At 45.4% G+C, this 27,147-nt stretch overlaps 1 protein-coding gene across 6 annotated transcripts in view; it reads right to left on the reverse strand.

The window, feature by feature from the left end:
• Nucleotides 1-27,147, reverse strand: part of HIBCH (3-hydroxyisobutyryl-CoA hydrolase) — a 536,626-nt gene that overhangs the window by 14,813 nt on the left and 494,666 nt on the right. The window lies entirely within an intron of this gene.

Genomic DNA, 27,147 nt, shown 5'->3' on the forward strand with positions numbered 1-27,147 from the left:
TCAGGGTGGGGATGGTGTTTTCAGGGTGATGAACAGTGAGTTTTCCTCACACAAAGTATTTTGCATTTGGCCCAAAGGGTTCTATTTTGGTCTCATCTGAACAGAGCACCTTCTTTCACATAATAGCCGTGTCCCCCTACATAGCTTTTTGTAAACTGCAAATGGGACTCTTTATGGCTTGCTTTAAGAAATGTCTTTCTTCTTGCACTCTTCCATAAAGGCCAGATTTGTGGGTATACTGTGGAAACACAGGGGTTGTGGGTGCTCTTGTCTGCTGGCCCGGCTGTCTTTAGAAAGACTACATGGACAAAGGCTCACACCACTGAATGCCTGCTCTCTCTCCCCATGGGCAGAACACTATTCAGACAACACAGGGTGAGGGTAAAACAGTGTGGAAATAATTTATTGAACCACGAACACACAATAGCATAGAGAACAGTCCCAGCAAATACCCAAGATGGTCCGAATTACAGTCTCACCCTTCCGCTGATTTGCCAGGATTAGAGCTGCTCCCAGTGTCACATACCCCCACCATTGCCTCCCCACTTTTGTCGGAACCCCACAGCGAGGAGGTAATGGCAAGCTTAGGAAGCTAATAGAGAGCAGTGACGTATGTGGCCAGGTGAACCGACAGTCCCAACCTGGATTCTTTAAGACGTCTCTGGGCTTTCAGTGACAGTAGAAGCAGTCCTGTGTCCTTCCAGCAAGATCCGTAGTACCCTAAGCTGAGATACTGAAGAGTCACCCCAACCAGAATAAAAAGTCTCTTCTCATGTACAGCACCATGGAATCAATGGTGCTATATAAATAAATAATAATAATTTATATAGTTCTCAACTTGCCTTCAACCAGCATCCAAAGGTCAGAGAGAGATGTGAATGAGGTCAACCTGCATTGTTTAATTATGTATGCTATTTGCATAGTTTTCCCTCCTCTGTTTGGGAATGCCAACAAACTGGCTGGCATAAACAATGTAAGGCTAGTTTCACACTAGCGTTCGGCAGAGCTGCAGAGGGCTGTGTAGTTCCTCCATTAAGCCCCTCCCACTACCACACCTCTTCCTTCAGCCCCACCTACATCGGCAAGCGTCTTGCGTACCCTGTCTTTAACATTGGGTATGCAGGCCACGCGAATGTATGCGGATGCCTGCGCATACATCGTTTTAACGCTGCGCAGAGCGCAACACGTTGCATTTTGAATGTGGTCAGCGCAGCGTCAAAACGACACATGCGCAGGCATCCGCATACATTCGCATGGCCTGTATACCCAATGTTAAAGATAGGGTAAGCAGGACGCATGCTGACGTAGGCGTAGCTGAAGAAAGAGGTGCGGCAGTGGGCAGGGCTTAACGGAGGAACTACGCAGCCCTCTGCAGCTCTGACGAACGCTAGTGTGAAACTAGCCTAAGTAATCAACATATCAGCACTAGTGATGAGCGAGTATGCTCGTTGCTCGGGTTTTCCTGAGCAAGATTGGGTGATCTCTGAGTATTTGGAAGTGCTCGGAGATTTAGTTTCTGTTGCCGCAGCTGCATGATTTGTGGCTACTTGACAGCCTGAATACATGTGGGAATTCCCTAACAAACAGGCAATCCCAACATGTATTCAGGCTGCCAAGTAGCTGCAAATCATGCAGCGACAGAAACTAAATCTCTGAGGACTTACAAATACTCGGAGACCACCCGAGCATGCTCAGGGAAAACCGAGCCACATGCATACTCGCTCATCACTAATCAGCACACATCATTGTTCAATGACCATGTGCCTAAAAACTGTTTTGCAAAAGATAACAGAAGATAAACTGTAGGAGTTAATATATTAGAGGTAAATATTCGCTCTACAAGAAGAGTCAATACTTCAGACAACAGTTTATGATTCTGGACCTACTCAATTTAAGTCTTGCATAATTAAGAAGAATTGCTGTGTCCGTCACATATACGACTGATAGTTATTTAGCAAACAGATTCTCCCACTTGATCTGTCGATCTCTGTGGGGCCTCCACAGTGACCATGGACCTCTAGGCTGCTTCTCTAATTACTGCTCTCATGCTCGGGATATTAGTTTAGGTGGCTGGCAATGTCATGATACGTCTGCAGTTGTGCTATACGTCTATTTTAGGATGATGGATTGAATCCGTGAGATGTTCAGAGCTTGAGCTATGTTTTATTTTATAACCTAACCCTGTTTTACTCTTTCGCACAACTTTATCCCTGACCTGTGTGGTGTGTTCCTTGGTTTTCATGTTGCTGCTTGATCCCTAAATTTTCTCAAACAAATCTCCGAGGTATTCACAGAATAGCTATGGTTATAATAAAAATAAATTGCACACAGGTGGACTCAATTTACTAATAATGTGACTTAGAAGCAAAAGTAAGCAAATGCACAGGACATGCATAGAATATATGGAGAAAGAAATATGCACTTTCGTATGGTGGATTCCATCTTTCCCACACCCTCCGCCCCAGCAGAAAGAATGGCGGAGGAGTTGGTTTTCTCCTGTCAGATAACTGTTCCTTCACCCAAATTCCACTACCACACTCTGTTACCCTCCCTTACTTTGAGATGAACTCTTTGTGCATCTACTCCCCCTCCAATCACCAACTGGCTGTCATATACCACCCCCCAGGGCCAACCACCACCTTCTTCGATCATGGCAACCTCACTATGAACATTCGCAACGTCAACATCCCCATTGACACTTCCCTCTCAGCTGTCTCTAAACTTCTATCTCTCACTTCAGCCTTGCGCAATGGTCTTCCGCAGCCACTCATAAAGATGACCACACACTGGACCTCATCTTGTCCTGCCTCTGCTCCCTATCTAACCTCTCATAACAACTCTGCCTCTTTCTGACCACAAACTACTTACATTCTTTTCCAACTCCTCTTCAGGTTCACAATCCCCACTCCAGAAACTTGCACACCCTCGTAGAGATATTAAAACAACTCGATCAACACTCACTCTCTGAATCCTATCTCCCTCTTACAGACATAAGTTCCTTTCACAATGTATAAGCTGCTGCTGTTTTATATAACATCACAACAGCTGCAGCTATCGAATCAGTCGCCCCTCTCACACATACCAAAGCTAGGAAAATCAATAGACAACCCTGGCACACCAGCCTGAACAAAGAACTGAGGGAGGCTTCCAGGCTGCTGAGCAGAAATGGAAAAGATCCCACTCCAACGAGCACTTCATCGTATTCAAAAACTCCCTCACTACTTTCAAGGCCACACTTACTACAGCAAAACCAACATACTTCTCATCTCTCATATCCTCCCTGTCTCACAACACTAAAGAGCTATTCAACACTTTTAATACTCTCCTCCGTCCCCCAGCACCTCCTCCCTCTTCACTCATCTCAGCTGAAGACTTTGCCTCATTCTTCAAGCAGAAGATTGTTAACATCAAAACTTTGGCCTACAAACCCCACAACCCCTCTTCCTAACTACTCAGTACTCTTCCTTCAAAACCAATTTCACCACCATTACAGAAGATCAACTTTCCACTCTACTCTCAGGATCACATCTCACCACTTGTGCACTTGACCCGATCCAATCTTACTTCATCCCAAACCTCACCACAATCTTCGTCCCAACCCTAACCCATCTCTTCAACCTATCACTAACAACCGGTGTTTTCCCTTCATGCTTCAAACATGTCTCAATCACACCCATCCTCAAAAAGTCCTCTCTCGACTCATCCTCTGTATCTAGCTATCGCCCCATATCACTTCTCCCCTATGCCTCAAAACTACTGGAAAACCACGTCCATTTCTAACTGTCCTCCCACTTCTCTTCCTGCTCCCTCTTCATCCGCTTACAATCTGGCTTCCAACCGCACTACTCCACTGAAACTGCCCTGACTAAAGTCACCAATGACCTATTAACCGCCAAAGCAAAGAGAAATCACTCTGTCCTCCTCCTCCTGGACCTGTCCTCTGCCTTTGACACAGTGGATCATTCCCTATTACTACAGACCCTCTCATCTCTTGGCATCACAGACTTTGCCCTATTTTGGATCTCGTCATACCTAACAAACCGGACATTCAGTGTATCCCACTCACACACAGCCTCCTCACCTCGCCCCCTATCTGTTGGTGTCCCGCAAGGTTCAGTCCTAGGACTCCTGCTGTTCTTCACTTACAACTTCAACCTAGTAAAGCTTATAGAATCATATAATGGTAGAGTTGGAAGGGACCTCCTGGGTCGTCTGGTCCTACCCCCTGCTTAAATCAGCATTCACTAAATCATCCCAGATAGATGTCTGTCCATCTTCTGTTTGAAGACTTCCATTGAAGGAGAACACACCACCTCTCATGGGACATAGAATCTCACAGCTTGCAGTATCACCTTTATGCTGATGACACACAGATCTACCTCTCTGGACCAAATATCACCTCCCTGCTAGCTAGAATCCCACAATGTCTGTTCGCTATTTCATCGTTCGTCTCCACTAGATTTCTAAATCTTAATATGGACAAAACAGAATTCATCATCTTTCCCCACTTCACTTAACCCCCTCAACGGACCTAGCCATTAAAGTAAATAGCTGCTTACTTTCCACAGTCCCGCAAGCTCGCTGACTTGAGGTAATCTCTTTCCACTTCCTGCACACTTCAACTCAAAAATATTGCCTGGATCCGTACATTCCGCAACCAAAAATCTGCAAAAACTATTCTATGCACTCATCATCTCCCACCTTGACTGCAACCTCCTACTCTGTGGCCTCCTTCTAACACTCTCGCGCCCCTCCAATCTATTCTAAACTCTGCTGCCTGACTAATTCACTTATACCCCAGCTATTCCCTGGTCTCTCCCCTCTGTCAATCCCTTCACTGGCTACCAATTACCCAGAGACTCCAGTTCAAAACCCTAATCATGACATACAAAGCCATACACAGTTTGTCTCCTCCATACATCTGTGACCTAGTGTCCCGGTACTTACCTGCACGCAACCTCCAATCCTCACAGGATCTCCTTCTCTTCTCCCCTCTTATCTCCTCTTCCCACAATCGCATACAAGATTTCTCCCACATATCTCCCCTACTCTGGAACTCTCTACCGCAACATATCAGACTCGCCTACCATGGAAACCTTCAAAAAGAACCTGAAGACATGCCTCCTCCAACAAGCCTACAACCTGTAGTAACCACCAAACCGCTGCAAAACCAGCTCTACACTCACGTACTGTATCCTCACCCATCTCTTGTAGATTGTGAGCTTGCAGACATGGTCCTCTCTCCTCCTGTACCAGTCGTGACTTGTATTGTTTAAGATTATTGTACTTGTTTTTTTATTATATATACCCCTTTTCACATGTAAAGTGCCATGGAATAAATGGCGCTATCTCTATATATAAAATTGAATGTGTGTATCGTCAACCAATCACAAAGCATCTTTCATTTCACAAGAGCTGTTTAAAAGAAGCTGAGCTGGGATTGGTTGCTAGGAGCAACAGTTTTCTCACTGCATAGCAACACCTCAGAAGACAGTGACATGGTGGGAGAAATCTAGCATCCCTGGGAACATAAGCTCCAGCCATCGTCTGCCCCGCAGAAAGGAGCAGAGAGCACATGACAGAAATGAATCCCCCCTCCCTGCCCATATCCTCCATCACACATCCTCCATCCCATAGGCACATCTTCCCTCTTAAAGGGATCATTGGTATGGAAGTCAGGGCAAATACCTCCAGCGCTTTGGTTTGACCCCAGGCCTCTCTTAAAGAGATCCCCGGTATGGAAGTTAGGACCGATCCACTCAGCGCTCTGGTTCTGACCACAGGGTCTCTTAAAGGGATCCCTGGTATTGAAGTCAGGGCAATTGCCTTCAAATGCTCTGGTTCTGACCCCAGGCCTCTATTAAAGGGATCATTGGTATGGAAGTCAGAGCTAATCTATCCAGTGCTTTGGATTTGACCAAAGGCCTCTCTTAAAGGGATCCCTGGAACAGAAGTGAGGGCAAATCCACTCTGCGCTTTGGTACTGACCCCAGGCCTCCCTTAAAGGGATCTCCAGTATGGAAGTTAGGGCAAATCCCTCAGCGCTCTGATTCTGACCCCAGGCCTCACTTAAAGGGATCCCAGGTATGGAAGTGAGGGAAATTCCACTCAGGGTTCTGGTTCTGACCCCAGGCTCTCTTAAAGGGATCCCTGGTATGGAAGTCAGGGCAATTGCCTTCAAATGCTCCGATACTGACCCTAGGCCTCTATTAAAGGGATCATTGGTATGGAAATCCATCCAGCGCTTTGGTTTTGACCCCAGACATCTCTTAAAGGGATCCCCGGTATGGCAGTTAGGACCGTTCCACTCAGCGCTGTGGTTCTGACCCCTGTGCCTCTTAAAGGGATCATTGGTATGGAAGTTAGGGCAATTACACTCAGCGCTCTGGTTCTGACCCCAGGCCCCTCTTAAAGGGATCCCCGGCATGGAAGTGAGGGCATATCCACTCTCCGCTCTGATTCTGACCCCAGGTCCCTCTTAAAGGGATCCCCAGTATGGAAGTGAGGGCAAATCCACTCTGCGCTTTGGTACTGACCCCAGGCCTCTCTTAAAGGGATCTCCGGTATGGAAGTTAGGGTAAATCCCTCAGCGCTCTGATTCTCACCCCAGGCTTCTATTAAAGGGATTATTGGTATGGAAGTCAGGACAAATCCACTCAGTGCTCTGGTTCTGATGCCAGGCCTCTCTTAAAGGTATCCCCGGTATGGAAGTTAGGGCCATTCCACTCAGCGCTCTGGTTCTCACCCCAGGCTGATGGGATGATGTGGAATATTAGGGGTAGTCCAGTGGCTCTGGCTGATGGGATGATGTGGGATATTAGCGGGAGTAGTCTGGTGGCTCTGGCTGATGGGATGATGTGGGATATTAGGGGTAGTAGTCCGGTGGCTCTGGCTGACGGGATAATGTAGGATATTAGGGGTAGTAGTCTGGTGGCTCTGACGGGATGATGTGGGATATTAGGTGGAGTAGTCTGGTGGCTCTGGCTGACGGGATGATGTGGGATATTAGGGGTAGTAGTCCGGTGGCTCTGGCTGACGGGATGATGTAGGATATTAGGTGGAGTAGTCTGGTGCCTCTGGCTGACGGGATGATGTGGGATATTAGGTGGAGTAGTCTGGTGGCTCTGGCTGACGGGATGATGTGGGATATTAGGGGTAGTAGTCCGGTGGCTCTGGCTGACGGGATGATGTGGGATATTAGGTGTAGTAGTCTGGTGGCTCTGGCTGACGGGATGATGTGGGATATTAGGGGTAGTAGTCCGGTGGCTCTGGCTGACGGGATGATGTGGGATATTAGGGGTAGTAGTCCGGCGGCTGTGACGGGATGATGTGGGATATTAGTGGAAGTTGTCCAGTGGCTATGGCTGACGGGATGATGTGGGATATTAGGGGTAGTAGTCTGGTGACTTTGAAGTGATGATGTGGGATATTAGTAGTCTAGTGGCTCTGGCTGATGGGACGATGTGGAATATTAGGGGTAGTTGTCTGGTAGCTCTGGCTGATGGGATTGTGTGGCATATTATAGTGAATATGGCTATGCGGAGTGGGCGGGGCTATACACTCAGGTTTATATATATATATTTATATAGATACATTCATTATAATTTGTTAGAACTAACCATAGTTAATTACTATGCCCGGGCAGCGCCTGGCTCTTCAGCTAGTAATAATAATAATAATAATAATAAAAAGTAAAAAGGTAAGTATATTGTGACAGCGTCACTGGTAAAATGATGGAGGGGAGATAAGTGTCACTGCGCATCATGACGTCAGTGATGTAAAATCAGAGTAGTTTCCTCCAGCACACTACGTGTTGAGAGGATTAAATGGGAGTTATGTTATGGGCTGGTTTTAGTGGACCTCCATAGAGCGGGTGGGAGGAGGTCCACCGTATCTCCACCTGCAGTGTCCTGACAGGACCTGTATGATGTCGAGATCATATCATCAATCACATGATGGAGGAGTCACATGGTCAGGGCTCAAATGGCTGACTGCCAGAGCTTTCAGTGTTCAGTGTATGGGCCTGGAGAGAGAGCACTCCAGGAAAAGTGTTTGCTAAATCTGAACCATGGGCATTTCTGCCGGTGAGCAGGCTGACCCCCGCTAGCAAAAGGACTGTTTCTTTTTCTTTGTTTTGCAAAGAGGGCCGTGTTTACTTTCCCAAGCTTGGGTTATGCGGTCTACAATAAACCAACCCAAAGAGACAGCGTTCCGATTATACCTCTGTGTCCAGCCGAGTGAGCCGCTCTAACACAGGAGGTGTTAGAAGTGAGGACAGTTTCCCAGTGAACACGTGTGCTGGCCAAAAGCCAGCATAGATGTCCAGCAAGATGGAGAACCTGCTCAAACATCTGCTACAAGTACAGCAGCAATAGCAGCTACAACATCAGCAGCAATTACAGCAGCAAAAGATGGTGCAACAAGAGACCAGTAAGTTGCTTATGCAACAAATGCAGTGGCAGCATCAGCAGTAGATTGACTTACTGGCAGAAGCGGTTCGTGGAAAGCCGACAGCCTCTCCACCAAGTTCAGGTGAAGACACGTACGTCCGGAAGATGGTAAGATGAGCCATGCAAAAAATGACCCCAGGTGATGATATCAAGGCCTTTTTGATGGTGTTCGAGCAGGTGGTGGAGCATGAGAAGCTACCACCAGAGCAGTGGGTGGAGGTGCTAGCTCCCTATTTAATTGGTGAGCTTCAGAAGGCCTATCATGATTTGGCAATGCAGGATTCGCAGGAGTATGCCAACCTAAAAACTGAAATTTTAGCACGTGTAAGAGTGACTGTCAGCCAGAGCACAAAGGGTTCACCATTGGGCCTATTGTAGGGACAAACCACCTCGATACCAAATGTTTGACCTACTGCATTTGGTGCAAAAATGGCTGCAACCAGAATCTTCAACTCCAGCCCAGATGGTCGAGCACGATGTCATGGACAGGTGTGTGCACTCCCTTCCTAGGCCGGTGCAGACCTGGGTTGCCCAGGGAGATCCCCAAAATGCAGATGAACTGGTGAGCCTTGTGGAACAGTTCCAAGTGGTCGAGAGGTCTCTAAGAAAGCCAGGGGGTGGTGCATCTTCATACTGGGGTACCCAGTGAGAACCTGAGCCCCAAAAGAGGGGTAGTAAAGCCACCATTGGGGGAAGTCCTAGATGCCAAGCGGTTGTTGAGGGGTTGTCAAAGGCCACGGGCAAAGACTGGCTTTGCTGGAGATGTCGTGGTCCTGGACCTATAGCAGCCTGTTGTCCCTTGTCCTCTGAAAAGATGGACTGTAGCCTAGGGAGGCGCTGCTCCTACTATGCCTAATCTGCCTGCAGTGTGGACTATCAGCTCTTTGAGGGGCTGCAAGTAATAATAAATAAATGGGGTGCTTGTTGGTGGCAGGAATCTTAGACTCAGGGAGTTTGATGACCTTGATAAGGGCCACACTTCCCCATCAGTTGATGCCGGGAAAACACGTGGGTGTACGTTGTATCCATGGGGACGCCAAAGACTATCCCATCACCAGAGTGTCAGTTAAAACAAGCCAGGGTACGGAGCCCCATGAGGACGAGGTGGTTGAAGGTTTGCTGCACCCAGTGATAATCGGGAGGGACTTAAGTCTTTTCTGGGACTTGTGGGGGAACCCCATTGAAAACCCATCACAGTTGGAGATGGATAAGTTCCCCTTGTGTGTCCTGGCTGGTGATGAGGACGAGATGGTGAGACTAAAATTCCTGAACTGGGGATTTCTAGGGGGAATTTTGTGACTTCCCAAATGTAGGACTTGACCTTGAAAAATGTACTGGAAAATGTGACTGCGATAAATGTTGTTGCCCAAAAGTCGGGGACCGACACTAGGTTCCCGAACTTTGAGGTCAATGGGGAGTTGCAATATATGGTCACTAAACAGAGAGGGCAAGTATTAGAGCAGCTGTTAGTCCCGCAACCCTATAGACATGGGGTACTAGATTTGGCCCATGCTCATGTCTTGGGGGGCATCTAGGTGTAGATAAGAACGAGTCATTCATAGGTTTTCCTGGCCTGGGTGTCACAGGGACATTGTTGATTTCTGTTGATCCTGCCCTACCTGTCAGTAAACTGCCCCAGTATCCCACATCTGCAGTCCCCTAGTTGCTACCCATAATAGAGGTCCCGTTTGATTGGACTGCCAGGGACCAGGTCGGGCCCTTAGTTAAGACTACCAGGGGTCATCAATACATCCTGGTGGTAACTAAGCTACATGGTACCCGAAAGCGGTACCCATGAGAAACTCCTCCGCCCAAAGTATAGCACGAGAGCTAGTCTATATTTTCTCCCGGATGGGACTGCTGAAGGAGAACCTGATGGACCAGGGGACACCATTTATGTCCAAAGTAATGAGGGAGTTCTGCAAAGCCCTCCAGATTACCCAACTTAGGATGTGGGTGTACCATTTACAGACAGACGACCTGATGGAGAGGTTCAATAAGACCTTGAAGTCCATGCTGAATAAGGTCTTGGAGAAGGATGGCCGAGATTGAGATTGCCTCCTACCACACCTACTCTTCTCTATCAGGTAAGTCCCAAAGGCCTCTTTCTATGGGGTTCTTACAGTTCGAGCTGTTATATGGTCTGCACCCCCGGTGACTTTCAGATGTTGCCAAGGAGACTTGGGAAGCAGGTTATACCCCACCGGAGCATCATCGAGCAAATGGCTCAAATGCAGGACCGAATCGCAAGGGTGATGCCGATTGTGAAGGAGAGTCTCCTTCAAGCACAAGAAGCCCAGGTGAGGGTCTACAACCGGGCCATGAGGCTGAGATTGTTTAGCCCTGGGGACCGGGTGCTTGTGTTGATTCCCACCGTGGAAAGCAAATCCCTGGCCAAGTGGCAATGGCCATATGAGGTGGTCGAGAAGTTGAATGATGTCAACTAAAAGGTCCACCAACCAGGGAGAAGTTGTACCAAGTGTACCACATCAACCTGCTGAAACCGTAGCGGAACAGGGATCCGGTAGAAGCAAAGTGCCTAGGGAGACATCCTGAAGCCAAGGTCGAGGATGTCACAGTGGCAGAGACACTGTCACCGGCCCAGAAACAACAGTCCTGTGAGCTGCATCAGCGGAACCAAGACCTGTTTTCGGAGTTACCAGGATGTACGCAGGTGGTGGAACACAAGATCCTGGCTGAATCGCATGTGAGGGTGAACCAAAGGCCATATCGGATTCCTGTATCTCGCCGTGTGGTGATCTCCCAGGAGGTGAAGAGAATGTTGAGACTGGATGTCATCGAGGAGTCAGAGCGGCTGGTCCAGCCCTATTGTCCTGGTGCCAAAGCCAAATGGAGAGCGGCGCTTCTGTAATAATTACAGGAAGCTCAATGAGGTGTCCCAATTCACCACGTATCCGATGCCCCGGGTCGATGAGCTTATTGAGAGGCTAGGGTCAGCCAGGTACATCACCACTCTGGACCTAACGAAGGGCTACTGGCAAATTCTCTTGTCTCCAAGTGCCAAGGAGAAGACGCCCTTCTCTACTCTCGACGGGTGCTTTCAATATACCCAGATGCCATTCGGACAAGTAGCTCCAGCTACCTTCCAGAGGACTATGGACCGGATACTAGTCCCACACAAGAAGTACGCTGCCGCTTACTTGAATGACATCATGATCTTCAGCTCAGATTGGGGAAATCACCTGCAGAAGGTCCAGGCGGTACTCAATGCACTAAGGAAAGCGGGGTTTACCATAAACCCAAAGAAGTGTTCCTTCGGGAAAGAGGCGGCGAAATACTTGGGCTACATTGTTGGAAGGGGTGAGATAAAGCCACAAACAGACAAAGTGGAATCAATCCAAAAGTGACCACAGCTGGTCTCCAAACAGCAGGTTATGGTGTTTCTGGGAATTGTTGGACATTATAGGCGATTATCCCGAACTTCGCCATGATAACTGCCCCCCCCCGACTGATCTTCTCATGGGCACAAAGTCGATGATGGTCAAATGGTCCTCTGAAGCGTAGATGGCATTTCAGGAGTTGAAGCCCATCCTGTGCCGACAGCCAGTCTTGGTTGCACCAGACTTTATGAAGGAGTTTCTTCTCCAGACGGATTCCTTCGAAGTCGGTTTAGGAGCTGTGCTGTCCCAGGTAATAGATGGCGATGAACACCCATTCGTACACCCAAGTAGGAAACTCTAATCCTGTGAGAAGAACTATGCCATCGATGAGAAAGCGTGCTTAGCTATCCAGTGGGCAATCAACATCGTAAGGTATTACCTGTTAGGCAGAAGGTTAAGGCCAATATCTGATTATGCACCCCTGAGATGGATGAGGGAAAAGAATTGGAAGAATGCCTGGGTAACAAGGTGGTTAATGGTGCTCCAGGACTTCACTTTCCTTGTGCAGCACAGGCCAGAGAGGTTGCATGGCAACGCAGATGCCCTGTCCAGAGTCCCCTGCTTAGCCAGTGAAGGTGTCGAAAACCCCAAATTTGGGCAGAGGGGGGAACATGTGACAGAGTCACTGGTGAAGTGATGGAGGGGAGATATGTGTCACTGAGGATCATGGCATTAGTGATGTAAAACCAGAGTAGTTTCTTCCAGCACACTACGTGTTGAGAGGATTAAATGAGAGTTGTTATGGGCTGGTTTTAGTGGACCTCCATAGAGCGGGTGAGAGGGGGTCCACCGTATCTCCACCTGCAGTGTCCTGACACGACCTGTGTGATGTTAAGATCATGTGATGAATCCCATGCTGGAGGAGTCACATGGTCAGGGCTTAAATGGCTGACTGCCAGAGTTTTCAGTGTTCAGTGTGTGGGCCTGGAGAGAGAGCACTCCAGGAAAGCATCTGCTAAACCTGAACCATGGGCATTTCTGCCAGTGAGCAGACTGGCCCCATGCTAGGAAAAGGACTGTTTCTTTTTGTTTCTTTGTTTTACCCAGAGGGCCTTGTTTACTTTCCCAAGCTTGGTTTATGCTGTCTACAATAAACCAAGCCTTTTCTTAAAGAGATGGTATTCCGGTTATACCTCTGTGTCCAGCCAAGTGAGCAGCTCTACCACAATATATTGTGCCAGAAGGAACACATGGAAAGTACACAAATAGTTCAGCACAAAAATAAATTAAAACCTACAAAGAAATGTGTAGAAAAAACTTCAAATGATAAAAGGTAACATTTTATTGAAAAATAACATATAAAAAGGGTTAAAAAATGGGGAACCAACAGGTGGCACCATACCACAGGAAAAAAAATACACAAAACAGGAGGCAAATCCAAGACTAACAAAGTAATGATAATTACAAATAGCATAGCTAATGGGAATCAGATACAATTTGCATATGAAACAGAAATTAGTCCAGCTCACTGTAATAGACATCCTTAGGTGTTTAGAGCACAGGAAACGCTGTGTCAAGGCGTGGAACAATCACAAAACAGAAGAAAATTCAGCTCAATGAATTTGTGAACAAACTTCTTTCTTTATTCACTGAAAGAGCTCAGTAGAGGATAAAACAGTGTCAGTGACGTAAGTTACATGGTATGCGACATTGACACGTTTCAGGTGACTACACACCCTTAATCATGATGGACATGCTGCTCTATTGAGCACTTTCAGTGAATAAAGAAAGAAGTTTGTTTACAAGTTCGATGAGCTGGATTTTCTGCTATTTTACAATTTGCATATGACATTCATATACCATAAATAGTCGACCCGTGAATAAGCTGAGGCACCTAATTTTGCCACGAAAAACTGAGTAAACTTATTGACTCGAGTATAAGCCAGGTATGCATTGTCCCCTCATCCCTATCCTAGTATGCATGGCTCCCTCCGTCCTCCTCGATGACATCACAGGGTGGGCTGGTTACACCCCCTTTAGAAAGTTACTAAAAAGCTTCTATTTGTCATAACTCTGGGTGGAAACTTCGGAAAGAGACAACAGAGGTATCATTTTTCTTATTACAACATTACCTTTCTTTTGATACTAAACATCGTATATCTATGTGTTACTGGGAAGCATATACCCTTTATTTGATTTCTGGTGGGCGCAGAAGACCAAAAACGCCGCTATGAATAGCTTTAATCAGGCAGATTCCAAAAAATATAAGTTTTCTGCCTCTATGATTATCCTGTATCATTATATTTGAATTTGAATGTACAAAGGAGAGTTCAAATCCATGTGCTGGAAGAACTGCCCTTAACCAGTTAGGCTCACTAACGGGCATACCATGGTCTCACATTACACCAGCTTGTATAGCTGGAGAGGGGGTGAGTGGACATTCCAACAGAGAGAAAGAGGGAGGGGGGAAGGAATGTAGCATGAGGAGCTCATTGTTAATTGCACAAACCAAGTGGAGGTGGACAGCTTGTCATACCAAAAACCAAGGAGCTGCAGCCGATAGCACTGTATGTGTAATTGAAACCATGGAAAATTATTAATATTTTCCTGACAGGCATAATATTGTTATACAAGCCTAGAATATTGCACACTTACATAACCTAGCCCCTGCATCTTTTAAAGCCTACTGATATAGAGCTCTCCTATATTAAACACTGCTTAATTTCATATTTTTTCTACTACTGAATCTCATCCACTAAGTAGCACTTTATACTAGCAAACTACACTTTCTATTACTTTATTAGTGGTATTTATTTTTGTGCATTTAAGTATTTTTAGTGGTTGTTTCACCAGTTTATATATACTTTTGGTCCCCTCATATCTTTATTGCTATTGTACTGTGCATCTACCTCCCTTTTTTGGAGGTTTATAGCTCTGTCTTTTTTAATAATTATCTTATTGTATTTTATTTTGTATAAATAAATATCTATTTTTAAATTTAATATTTGTGAGTTGGAATCACTTCTTGTCTAGCGGCAACGAACTGCAATAGGACCAGGTTGATGTATTTGGGTTTTAAGTGTTTAACAACTACTGACCTTTTTGGACAAATAGGAATTACACTATTCCAATTGTCATCCCAAACATATGAAAAATCCCTCCCAAAATCACTGTAGAGTGGATCGTATTGTTTCTGATTATCCTGTTCCACCACTGAGGGTACTCTGAACATATCGTGAAAGTAAATTATCCATGGAATCCACCAGGTAACTCCAATAGAATGGTCTTTGTTAGTACTTCTCATGCCTTTATTGGAAGAATTAATCAATGCGATTTGAAACATTGGACTTTATTACAGAAGTCATATCCTAATATTCACGAATTCATAACCAAGTCGCTTCTTTGTAACAAATGACCTAGAATCATAAGGAATCACTTGGTCAGAGTAGATGTGGGCTCTAAATTTGTAGGACGGGTACAACTTACTCTTTCAACACCATATAGGGGTACCTTCCCTTGAGTTGCATGCAGTGTTCTAATATCAATAAAAGGGATTTTTTTTTACCTATCCCATTCTCAGGCAAATGATACTGAATCAGCGGGTATTTTACCTTTGTCGTTTACTTGATTAAGTGCCTGTGCGGTCTTGGATATGTGGGGGAGACCACCCACCATATCCGAGACCGCATATCACAACATAAATCAACTATGCATTGTGGACGTACTCCACTATCAATTCCAGCTCACTTTATTTCCATGGAAACACCATTTCTCAATTAAAATATCAAACCATTGAACACGTACAGTTGTATTCAAAAGTTTACATACACAGGCAGAATTTTTGCTTTCTTGGCCTTTTTGCAGAGAATATGAATAACACCAAAATTTTTTCTCCACTCATTGTTAGTGGTTGGGAGAAGCCATTAATAATCGAACAACTGTGTTTTCTCTTTTTAAATCATAATGACAACCCAAAACATCCAAACGACCATGATCAAAAGTTAACATACCCCATTTCTTAATACCGTGTATTGCCCCCATAACATCATTGACAGCTTCAAGTCTTTTGTTGTAGTTGTGGGTGAGGATTTTTCGTTTCTCAGATGGTAAAGCTGCCCACTCTTTTTGGCAAAAAGCCTCAAGTACCTGTAAATTCCTGGGCTGTCTAGCATGAACTGAGCGCTTGACATCTAACCAGAGTGGCTCAATGATATTGAGGTCAGGAGACTGAGATGGCCACTCCAGAACCTTCACTTTGTTCTGCTGTAGCCAATGACAGGTTGACTTGGCCTTGTGTTTTGGATAGTTGTTTTGTTGGAACGTCCAAGTACGTCCCATGCACAGCTTCTGGGCTGATGATTGCAAATTTGCCTCCAGTATTTGCTGATAACGTGCTGCATTCATCTTTTCATCAACTTTGACCAAGTTTCCTGTGCCTGTCACGTGCCCCGTCCTGAGTGACACAGCCAGCAGTCCGGTAACTGATACAACAGGACGCGGCACGTTTAACTGTCCTATGTGACACGGCCCGCAGGCTGGTAACTAATACAATAAGACAAGGGGAATAGGGAAAACCTGGGTAACAATAACAGTGGTGGCCCTGCAATAGGGAATGGGGACGTGGAGACCTCCTGAAACTCCCCTGAGTCAGTGTCTCTACACTCCTAATGTTCCCTAGGCCGGTTCCACACCGGGCGCCGCTCAGGATACCTTTAAACCCTAGCTCGCCCTGCACCTAAACCCTCACTAGGGAATTGGTCGGTGCGGAAACTAATCCCACCACTGCACTAAACACACATAAGGAAAAATGACATAACAGGGGAACACCACTTAGCTTTGCTCTGTTGCTCACGCTCCCAGCAACAGAGCCCACCACCTGCGTGCATCTTTTCCTCCACCGTGTCAGACATCTGGGTGCGCTGTCCGGAAACGGACCTTCTCAGCATCATAGTACAGCCTTGGAGCAAACAGAGTCCACACCTGCGTGCAGCTGTCCCGAACCAGTCCCGCAAATGAGTCCAGCTTTTCTGCTAAAAAGTCCAGCATGCTTGAGTCCAGCTCTCAGCAACCAAGTCCAGCATTTTGAGTGCAGCTCTACACCGCAGCTGCCACTCCACTAATCCATGCACGAACTCCTTGCTGACACCATAGCTGTGACTCCACCACGCCATGCCAGCAGTCCTTGCAGCAAATGAGTCCAGCTTTTCTGCCAAAAAGTCCAGCATGCTTGAGTCCAGCTCTCAGCAACCAAGTCCAGCATTTTGAGTGCAGCTCTACACCGCAGCTGCCACTCCACTGCATGAAATCCTTGCTGACACCATAGCTGCGACTCCACCACGCCATGCCAGCACTCCTTGCAGACACCATAGCTGACACTCCAGGAATCTCACTGAGCTGCCCGTGACTCTCATTTAGCTCCCTCCTTCACCCAGGCTTGCTTGCAAATTAATACTTTATCACCAACAGTGATCAACACACCTGATACTCTCTTATAGAGCTATCACACCTGTTGCCTAATTTCGTGCACAAACTAAGGTAACCAAAGTGCAATGACCCTAATGGCCACCGGGGGGAAAACTACCCTTGGCACATAGCCAAGGGAAAAAAAAAGGTTACTTTGTGCATTTACTCTGTCAGATCCAACCTGGATCGTGACAGTGCCTTTGTAGCTCACACATCCCAAAAACATCAGCGACTCACCTTCATGGTTTACAGTAGGAATGGTGTTCCTTTCATCATAGGTCTTGTTGACTTCTCTCCAAATGTAACGTTTCTGGTTGTGGCCAAAAAGTTCAATTTTGGTCCCATCACTCCAAATTACCTTGTTCCAGAAGTTTTGAGGATTGTTTCTGTGCTGTCTTGCGTATTGTAGGCAAGATACTTTGTGGCATTTGCGCAGTAATGGCGTTCTTCTCGCGACTCGACCATGCAGCCTATTTTTCTTCAAGTGCTTCCTTATTGTGCATCTTGAAACTGCCACACTGCTAGTATTCAGAGAGTTCAGTGTTTCAACTGATGTTATTTGTGGGTTTTTCTTTGCATCCTGAACAATTTTCCTGGCAGCTGTGGAAGAAATTTTTGTTGGTCTACCTGTCCAAGGTTTTGCTTTTCCATTTGTTAATCACAGTTTGAACGCTGGTGACTGGCAGAATCAATACCTTGGATATCTATTTGTATCCCTTTCCTGTTTTATACAGTTCAACTTCCTTTTCCCATAGATCCGTTGACAATTCTTTTGCTTTACCCATGACTCACAATCCAGAAACATCAGTGGCTGCATGAAAGATGCAAGAGTCTGTCTGGATCTCAGAAACTCAATCCGCTTTTATTGACACACACTGATTACAAGCAAACAGGTCACAGGTGAGAATGTTACCTTTAGTAGCCAGTCAAGCGCATTTGTGTCAACTTCTGTGCATGTTATCAGGCCAAAATCACCAGGGTATGTAAACTTTTGATCATGGTCATTTGAATGTTTTGGGTTGTCATTATGATTTAAATTATGATTTAAAAAGAGAAAACACAGTAGTTTCTTTAACAAAGGGCCATAATTGACATCTATTTCTTGACAGAATGAATGACCTCACTAATTGAACTCCGCACTGCTATTAATTATATTATCCCCTTTTCATTAAATGAGTCAATAACACACAAGTAGTATAGTGCATGTCATGACTGTTCATTCTGTTGGTTGCCTACTACTCACAAGCACCTAGTCATTAATTTTTTCCAGTGTTGTATGATCTTTTCTACCAAAAACAGTAAACACATTAGGGATGTTGGACTGCTATTATTTTGCATATAACTGTATATAATGATTATTTGTGTATATTAAAGGAGTTGTCTACTACTTGGACAACCCTTTCTCAATCATTAGGCTCTCCCCAAGTAAAATAATACCAGCACTTAATTCGCATAAGTTACCCCTCTTAAAAGCACTATCAAATGTGGTTTTGAAGATTGAGGCATTTGTTACAACGGATGGCCTGGGTTGCTTGAGAAAAAAAATACACGGTAGTAAAGGCATGCAAAAGGGCACCACAAGAATTGCATGGAATTGTGTGATATGTGAATAACAATAAGCAGGTAAAAATAAATATACTAGGGGAATCCAGAAGCTGGATGAAAAGCCTGCTGACAATAAGCAATTAAGCTTCCCTATAGGTCATCACAGCAGAGCTTGCCAATAAAAACACAAAACAGTATATATATATGTTTGTAGATATTGTGAATTTTTTTATCCTTTGATAGAACCGTGAATATCAGTTGATCTTTTGACAATTGCTTTCTTAGGCTACTTCGACACATCAGGTTTTTTCTGTCAGTCAGGATCCGGCTATTTTTTCAAAAACCGGATCCGGCGTAATCTGCCGCCAGATCCGGTTTTCTCTCATTGAATTGTATTATCGCTGGATCGAGCCGCATGGCCTTCCGTTTCTTCCAGATCCGGCTAAATTTTTCATTTCGGCATCTGGAAAAACGTGTCTTGTAACGTTTTTTGTCTGCTGCAAAAAAACGGTTAGCGCCGGATCCGGCGCTTCTGGCTTTTTGCAACAATGGTAGTCTATGAGCGCCATAATGCACCAGATCTGGAAAAAGAAGGATCCGGCAGCCGTATCCGGTTTTTACATCGGAGCATGCTCAGATCCCATTGCCCAGCCCCCAGATAACATATATAAACAATGCCAGTGAGGCACTCATCCATCCATTACCATGCAGCCAGCCAGCCACAGAGGAGCCAGGCACAGAGGAGCCAGCTGCAGAGCAGCCAGCCACAGAGTGGACAGCGAGAGAGCGGGGCCAGTGAGAGAGCGTGTCCAGTCGCAGAGCCTCCAGCAGCCGCAGAGCCTCCAGAAGCCGCAAAGCAGCCAGCAGCCACAGAGCCAGCCAGACATGTCTTCTTCTGGGAGGCCTCCCTCGCATCATCAGTGCTTAGAGGTAAAAAAAAGTTTGGGTTTTGTTTTTATTTATGTATTTATGTATATCACACTCCATCTATAATAGGCCATCTCAGAGCACGTCGGTCCTTTTACTGCACCAGCTATTTGTCACAATACCAGTGCTCCATTTTCTGTCCCCCGTATTTGTGCCCTCTAGATGGTAAAATTGCCCCCTAGAAAATGTTAAAGCCCTGTGCAAGTTCCCTAGAAAACAGTGACCAGATTGTACCCCTAGAAAGTAATGATGCCCTATGTATTCTTTTGATGGTCACATAAGTGCTCTTCTAACAATAAAGCTTAAATGCCCCCCTGTAAATGTATATACAGTACAGACCAAAAGTTTGGACACACCTTATCATTCAAAGAGTTTTCTTTATTTTCATGGCTATGAAAATTGTAGATTCACTCTGAAGGCTTCAAAACTATGAATTAATTCATGTGGAATTATATAATTAACAAAAAAGCGTGAAATAACTGAAAATGTCTTATATCCTAGGTTCTTCAAAGTAGCCACCTTTGGCTTTGATTACTGCTTTGCACACTCTTGGCATTCTCTTGATGAGCTTCAAGAGGTAGTCACCAGAAATGGTCTTCCAATAGTCTTGAAGGAGTTTCCAGAGATGCTTAGCACTTGTTGGCCCTTTTGCCTTCACTCTGTGGTCCAGCTCACCCCAAACCATCTCGATTGAGTTCAGGTCTGGTGACTGTGGAGGTCAGGTCATCTGGTGTAGCACCCCACCACTCTCCTTCTTGGTCAAATAGCCCTTACACAGCCTGGAGGTGTGTTTGGGGTCATTGTCCTGTTGAAAAAAAAAATGATGGTCCAACTAAACACAAACCGGATGGAATAGCATGCCGCTGCAAGATGCTGTGGTGGCCATGCTGGTTCAGTATGCCTTCAAATTTGAATAAATCCCCAACAGTGTCACCAGCAAAGCACCCCCACACCATCACACCTCCTCCTCCATGCTTCACGGTGGGAACCAGGCATGCAGAGTCCATCCGTTCACCTTTTCTGCGTCGCACAAAGACACGGTGGTTGGAACCAAAGATCTCAAATTTGGACTCATCAGACCAAAGCCCAGATTTCCACTGGTCTAATGTCTATTCCTTGTGTTCTTTAGCCCAAACAAGTCTCTTCTGCTTGTTCTTAGCAGTGGTTTCCTAGCAGCTATTTTACCATGAAGGCCTGCTGCACAAATTCTCCTCTTAACAGTTGTTATAGAGATGTGTCTGCTGCTAGAACTCTGTGTGGCATTGACCTGGTCTCTAATCTGAGCTGCTGTTAACCTGCGATTTCTGAGGCTGGTGACTCGGATCAACTTATCCTCCGCAGCAGAGGTGACTCTTGGTCTTCCTTTCCTGGGGCGGTCCTCATGTAAGCCAGTTTCTTTGTAGCGCTTGATGGTTTTTGCCACTGCACTTGGGGACACTTTCAAAGTTTTCCCAATTTTTCAGACTGACTGACCTTCATTTCTTAAAGTAATGATGGCCAATCGTTTTTCTTTACTTAGCTGCTTTTTTCTTTCCATAATACATATTCTAACAGTCTATTCAGCAGGACTATCAGCTGTGTATCCACCAGACTTCTGCACAACACAACTGATGGTACCAACCCCATTTGTAAGGCAAGAAATCCCACTTATTAAACCTGACAGGCACACCTGTGAAGTGAAAACCATTTCCGGTGACTACCTCTTGAAGCTCATCAAGAGAATGCCAAGAGTGTGCAAAGCAGTAATCAAAGCAAAAGGTGGCTACTTTGAAGAACCTAGAATATAAGACATACAGTATTTTCAGTTGTTTCACACTTTTTTGTTAATTATATAATTCCACATGTGTTAATTCATAGTTTTGATGCTTTCAGAGTGAATCTACAATTTTCTTAGTCATGAAAATAAAAAAACACTTTGAATGAGACGGTGTGTCCAAACTTTTGGTCTGTACTGTATATATCTAAATATATTAATCGATAATTTTTGTATAACAAGAAGCTGCAGCAGAAGAGGTGCTTCCAGAAGAAGACCGAAGGGGTGGAGAGATACCCGGAGTGGACTCGCAATTGGTAAGTTTCTTGCATGCATCGCAGAAACACATCATCACACTACACACAACACATAAAAAAGTGATCATTACAGACATCACACTGCACACAACGCCTACATCCAAGCACATCATTTTTTTTCAGTCTTCAGATTCTGGTGTCCAATCCAGAGGTCCTCAAAGCAGCTCCCAGGGTCGTCGGCGTGAGCGGCCGGGCGGTCAACATTCGGTAAGCACCCTTATTTGGTTTAAAAAAAATTTTTTGTCTCTAATATATGTTGTTGTTTGGAGTGTAATGTATTTGTTTTTTGTCTTCTTTAACAGGCTTCACAGTGTGCTTCTGACTCGGACGGTGAGGAGGAGGCCGGCCTAGATATTGACCTCCTCATCGATCTGATCCGACAGCGGGAGCCACTGTGGAATATGGGGGACTGCAGCCACGCCGATCTCATTGTGACCCATCGGCTCTGGGAGCAAGTCTGACAGCAACTTGTTTCCAACTGGGAGAGCCTCAATGTTCGGGCCCAGCATAAAGCGTGTAAGTATACACAGTTCAGTTATGTTTCTGGATGTAAAGTGTTGTATCCTAACCAATTTGCGCCTTCACTTGTCAGGCTCACTTCAAGAAAGAGTTCAACAAAGAGATGCGGGCCCCGAGTGGATCTGGAGGATGCAGGAGCAAGTACAAATATGCGAATGCCCTGTCGTTCCTCCGGTCAACAATGGTGAGCAGAAGGTAAATATTACCCACCCCATTTAATAAAAAATGTTTACATGTCTAACACTTTTTTTTGCTTTCAGCCAGGGCCATGTAATATCATTATATTAATTATATTTTTTTTCTCTTTATTCCACAGCACCATCGGCAGCACTCGGGAGCCTGCACAGTTGAACCCTTCTGGGGCGATCCCTGAGGAGTCCACCACCGAGGGACACTTTGACAGTTCTGGACCCTCTGCACCTTCCCAGACTTCCCTCACATCTGATCTCTCGGTCCCACCCCCTTGCGCTGGAGCATCGTGGCCGCCTGCATTGCTTGAATCGTCTGGTGAGGATATAGGTTTTCCTTTACCCCACCCCTCTTCTGCTGCCACCTCTAGTACACCTGTGGGTTCTGGGCGGCAGTGTCAGAGGGGTCAAGAAAAGAGCTATGCGCCCAAGTTCTTACATCTGAATGCTTCCTTCCAGAAATGTCTGAAACTGTTGTCTGAGCAAATGACCACAGGATTTAATTTGCTCAACAACAGTATTCTTGAATTGCGCACACTTCTGGTTAGGATGCAGTCAGATGCAAGTAAAGCTCTGAACCACACATTTTTCCAGTCGGTACTCAAGCGCATGGATAAGCTATCTCCTGACCAGCAGATGCATGTAATGCAATCATGCCAGTCTGTACTAGCGCAAGTTAGCTCCCAAGCCACTCCACCCACCCCGGTAATTCCTTCCACACCAGCTCCCTCTCCAGCCGGTGTCCCTCCTCCCCCTCCTATGCAATACCAGCAGCCTGCCCCATACCTACCAGCAGCCTGCCCCGTACCAGCATACTGCCCCATACCAGTTCCCAACCACATCACCCGTGCCTCCACTCCCTGCCCACTACCATTATTGTCCTTCAACACCCATCATGCCCCAAACACAACCCTCTTCTCCACCCTCCACCTCTTCTGCCTCCCAATCCTTCCACTCCACCCCTCAAACCTTCCAAATTCCCAATACAACTCCCGGTTTCATGTCCACCCGTTTCATTTCTTTCTCCACCCCTTCATCTCTTCCTACTGATCCTTCACCACAACCACCATCACTTTCCTCTCTCCACACTCCCAATGTCAATGTGTTCCAATCTGACAGCCCCTCCAGCCTTATCTCCACCCACCACTATGTAGATTTGTAATTAAAAAAAAAATGTTAATAAAGAATAGTTTGTTTAAAATTTTGATCTTTTATTTGGTTATAAAGTTTGTAAGGTAAAACAAGGTTAAATACTGTGGTTAAATAAGTTAAAATACTTTGGTTAAGACACAACCAGGTACTCAACTTGGGTAAGGTAAAATAAAAGGTAAAATACTTTGGGGAAGACACAACCAGGTACACAACTTGGGTAAGGTAAAATAGAAGGTAAAATACTTTGGGTAAGACACAACCAGGCACACAACTTGGGTAAGGTAAAATAGAAGGTAAAATACTTTGGGTAAGACACAACCAGGCACACAACTTGGGTAAGGTAAAATAGAAGGTAAAATACTTTGGGTAACACACAACAAGGTACACAACTTGGGTAAGGTAAAATAGAATGTAAAATACTTTGGGTAAGACACAACCAGGTGCACAACTTGGGTAAAGAAGGTCAATTACTTTTGGTTACAATGTACAAGAGAAATTTTTCAAACTCTCTCATCCTGCCAATCTACTACTCTTCCTTGCGGTCAAATAAAGTATTCAGCAAATTTCTCCCTCATTCTGGAAACTGACACAGAACTTCTATACGTAATGTTGTGATAATCATGCAATGTGGTTTCTTCAGGGTGGTCATCAATGGAAATCTGTTCCTTGCATATAACAAAATTGTGCAGAACCACACAAGCTTTCACCACGTCTCAGTCTTCAAGTTGATAGTGGTCCATAGAACTCGCTATTTGACTGTCAGAATCCCAAAAGCGCACTCCACCATTCTTTCTTGGTCATGTGAAGCGGTAATTAAAAAATCTTTCAGTTGGCGACAATCTACTAATGGAGTATGGTTTCAGCAGGTGTTCCGATAGTTGGAAGGCTTCATCCCCAACACAAACAAATGGCATTGGTGGGCCAGAGGTTTCAGGCAGCGATCTTGGGGGTGGAAATTGGAAGGTGTTTCCATAGAGATGACGCACCATTGCAGACAATTTGAAAACTTGGGAATCATTGGAGCGGCCATAGGCGCCAATATCAACCGCTATAAACTTGTATTCAGTGTAAGCGATGGCCATGAGCACAACGGAGAAATATTTTTTATAGTTAAAATATTCCGAACCAGATCCAGCAGGTTTGACGACGCGGATATGTTTCCCGTCCACTGCACCCAAGCAATTGGGAAACTGACAGATTTGTTGGAGTTTATCTGCAATTTCCAGCAAACTCTCCATTGTGGGATGTGGTATAAACTCGTCATGTAAAGAGTCCCACAATGCACGGCATGTGTGCTTCACAATTCCGGAGATGGTGGAAATCCCAAGTCTGAACTGGAAATGGAGTGACTAAAGGGATTCGCCAGTTGCAAGGAATCTGTGACAAAAAAAAAGGAAAAAATGAGTACAAAATACCAGAAATAACATTACACTTTAGAAGTCTGCTTTAACAGTTGAAGATACAATAAAAATAATTATTAAAAACTACCAGCAACAACATTAGAGTTACAAGTGTGCTTTACAAGGAGAAGATACAATTAAAATGCCTTACCGAAGAGTCACCATCAGACGCTCCGGTGGCGAAATGGAGAAGCGGCAATATGTGTCACTTTTGATGAGGTGTCCAATTCGTTCCACCATTTGCATCCGAACATATGAGAAAAATTTCTCCGGGTTTCCTTGTAGCTCCATTTGTAGTGTAGAATACACCCCATGCGTCATTCTCTTGGCTGTGATGGGGTGGATCCACAAACGTTTTCGGCGCAGACGCATGATGCACTGCTGTCTCTCTCGCTCCTTCTCCAGAACAATCGCTTTCAAACGATTCAGCTCAACAGTAAAATCAACGTTAATGTTCAGAATGTTTGCTATCACGCCTTCCATCTTCGCCAGCCACTTGCTCTCCTCTACAACCTGCACTTGCTTCTCTACAACCTGTCAACTATGGCGTGTAGGAGCACTGTATATATAGGTTTTCAGTAGCCAATCACGTTTGGGAGCCTCCCATGGGCTTTGTTAAAAACCGGATCCCCTGCAAAACGGATAAAAAAACAGAAGAAACGGATGGAAAACCTGATGAAACGGATCAGGTTTTTTTCCGGAACCGCTAGATGGATCCGGCAAAAAAACGGATCCGTTTCATCAGGTTTTCAAAATTGACGCTGGATGCGTTGCTTGGGTGCAAAGCCGGATCCTGCCTGTCTGAAAAAACCTGATGTGTGAAAGTAGCCTTAGGCTGGGTTCACATTTGCGGTTGTGTCCGCAGAGTTTCTGAAGCATACATCCGCATGCGTCGCGTTTTCCTATCTTTAACGTTGTGGACACAGGTACATGCGTTTGTATGCGTTTGCTTACGCATGCGTCATTATTATTATTATTATGCATTTATATAGCGTCATTTATTCCATGGCGCTTTACATGTGAAAAGGGGAAATATAGACAAGTATAATAAACATGTGTAAGACAAGGGACACACAAGTACATAAGGAGAGAGGACCCTGCCCGCGAGGGCTCAGTCTACAGGGATGGGTGAGTATACAGTAGGAGAGGGTAGAGCAGGTCGTGCGGTAGTTCAGTAGACCGAGGATCATTACAGGTTGTAGGCTTGTCGGAACAGGTGGGTCTTCAGGTTCTTCTTGAAGGTTTCCGTTGATGGTGAGAGTCTGATGTGTTGTGGCAGAGAGTTCCAGAGTATGGGGGAAGCACGGGAGAAGTCTCGTATGCAGTTGTGGGAGGAAGAGATAAGGGGAGTGTAGAGAAGGAGATCTTGAGATGATCGAAGGTTGCGTGCGGGTAGGTACCTGGAGACCATGTCACAGATGTATGGAGGAGACAGGTTGTGGATGGCTTTTTATGTCATGGTTAGGGTTTTGAATTGGAGCCTCTGGGCAATAGGAAGCCAGTGAAGGGCCTAGCATAGGGGGGAGGCTGGGGAATAGCAGGGAAACAGGTGGATTAGTCAGGCAGCAGAGTGTAGGATGAACTAGAGTGGTGCCAGAGTGCTAGAGGGGAGGCCAGAGAGTAGGAGGTTGCAGTAGTCGAGGAGGGAGATGATAAGAGCATGCACTAGTGTTTTTGTGGTTTCGTGGTTGAGGAATGAGCGGATCCGGGAAACATTTCGGGTTATGCGGCAGGGCACGGCTAACGGAACGTTGCAATTTTGGTGGCGGAAAATTGCAAAATTTGGGGGGAAAGTGTGTCTTATAATCCAGAAAATATGGTGTTTCTCCTAGAAAATTATTGCAATTGTACGTTTTGTTATACAAATGCTTATTTCCTTTTGTGTGTATTGGAAAAATACAAACAGAGAAAAAAGGCAAATAACTTTACACTAAACTCCTAAAATGGACCTGACAAAACTGTTGGCGCCTTTCCAATATTGTGGGTAAAAAATTTTGTTTCAAGAACGTGATGCTCGTTCAAACTCACCTGTAGCAAGTAACAGGTGTGGGCAATATGAAAATCACGCCTGAAACCAGATAAAAAGGAAAGA

This window comes from Dendrobates tinctorius, unplaced genomic scaffold (assembly GCF_039654945.1).
Source record: "Dendrobates tinctorius isolate UK_male_01 unplaced genomic scaffold, ASM3965494v1 ptg000254l, whole genome shotgun sequence".
In the NCBI taxonomy this organism is placed as follows: domain Eukaryota; kingdom Metazoa; phylum Chordata; class Amphibia; order Anura; family Dendrobatidae; genus Dendrobates; species Dendrobates tinctorius.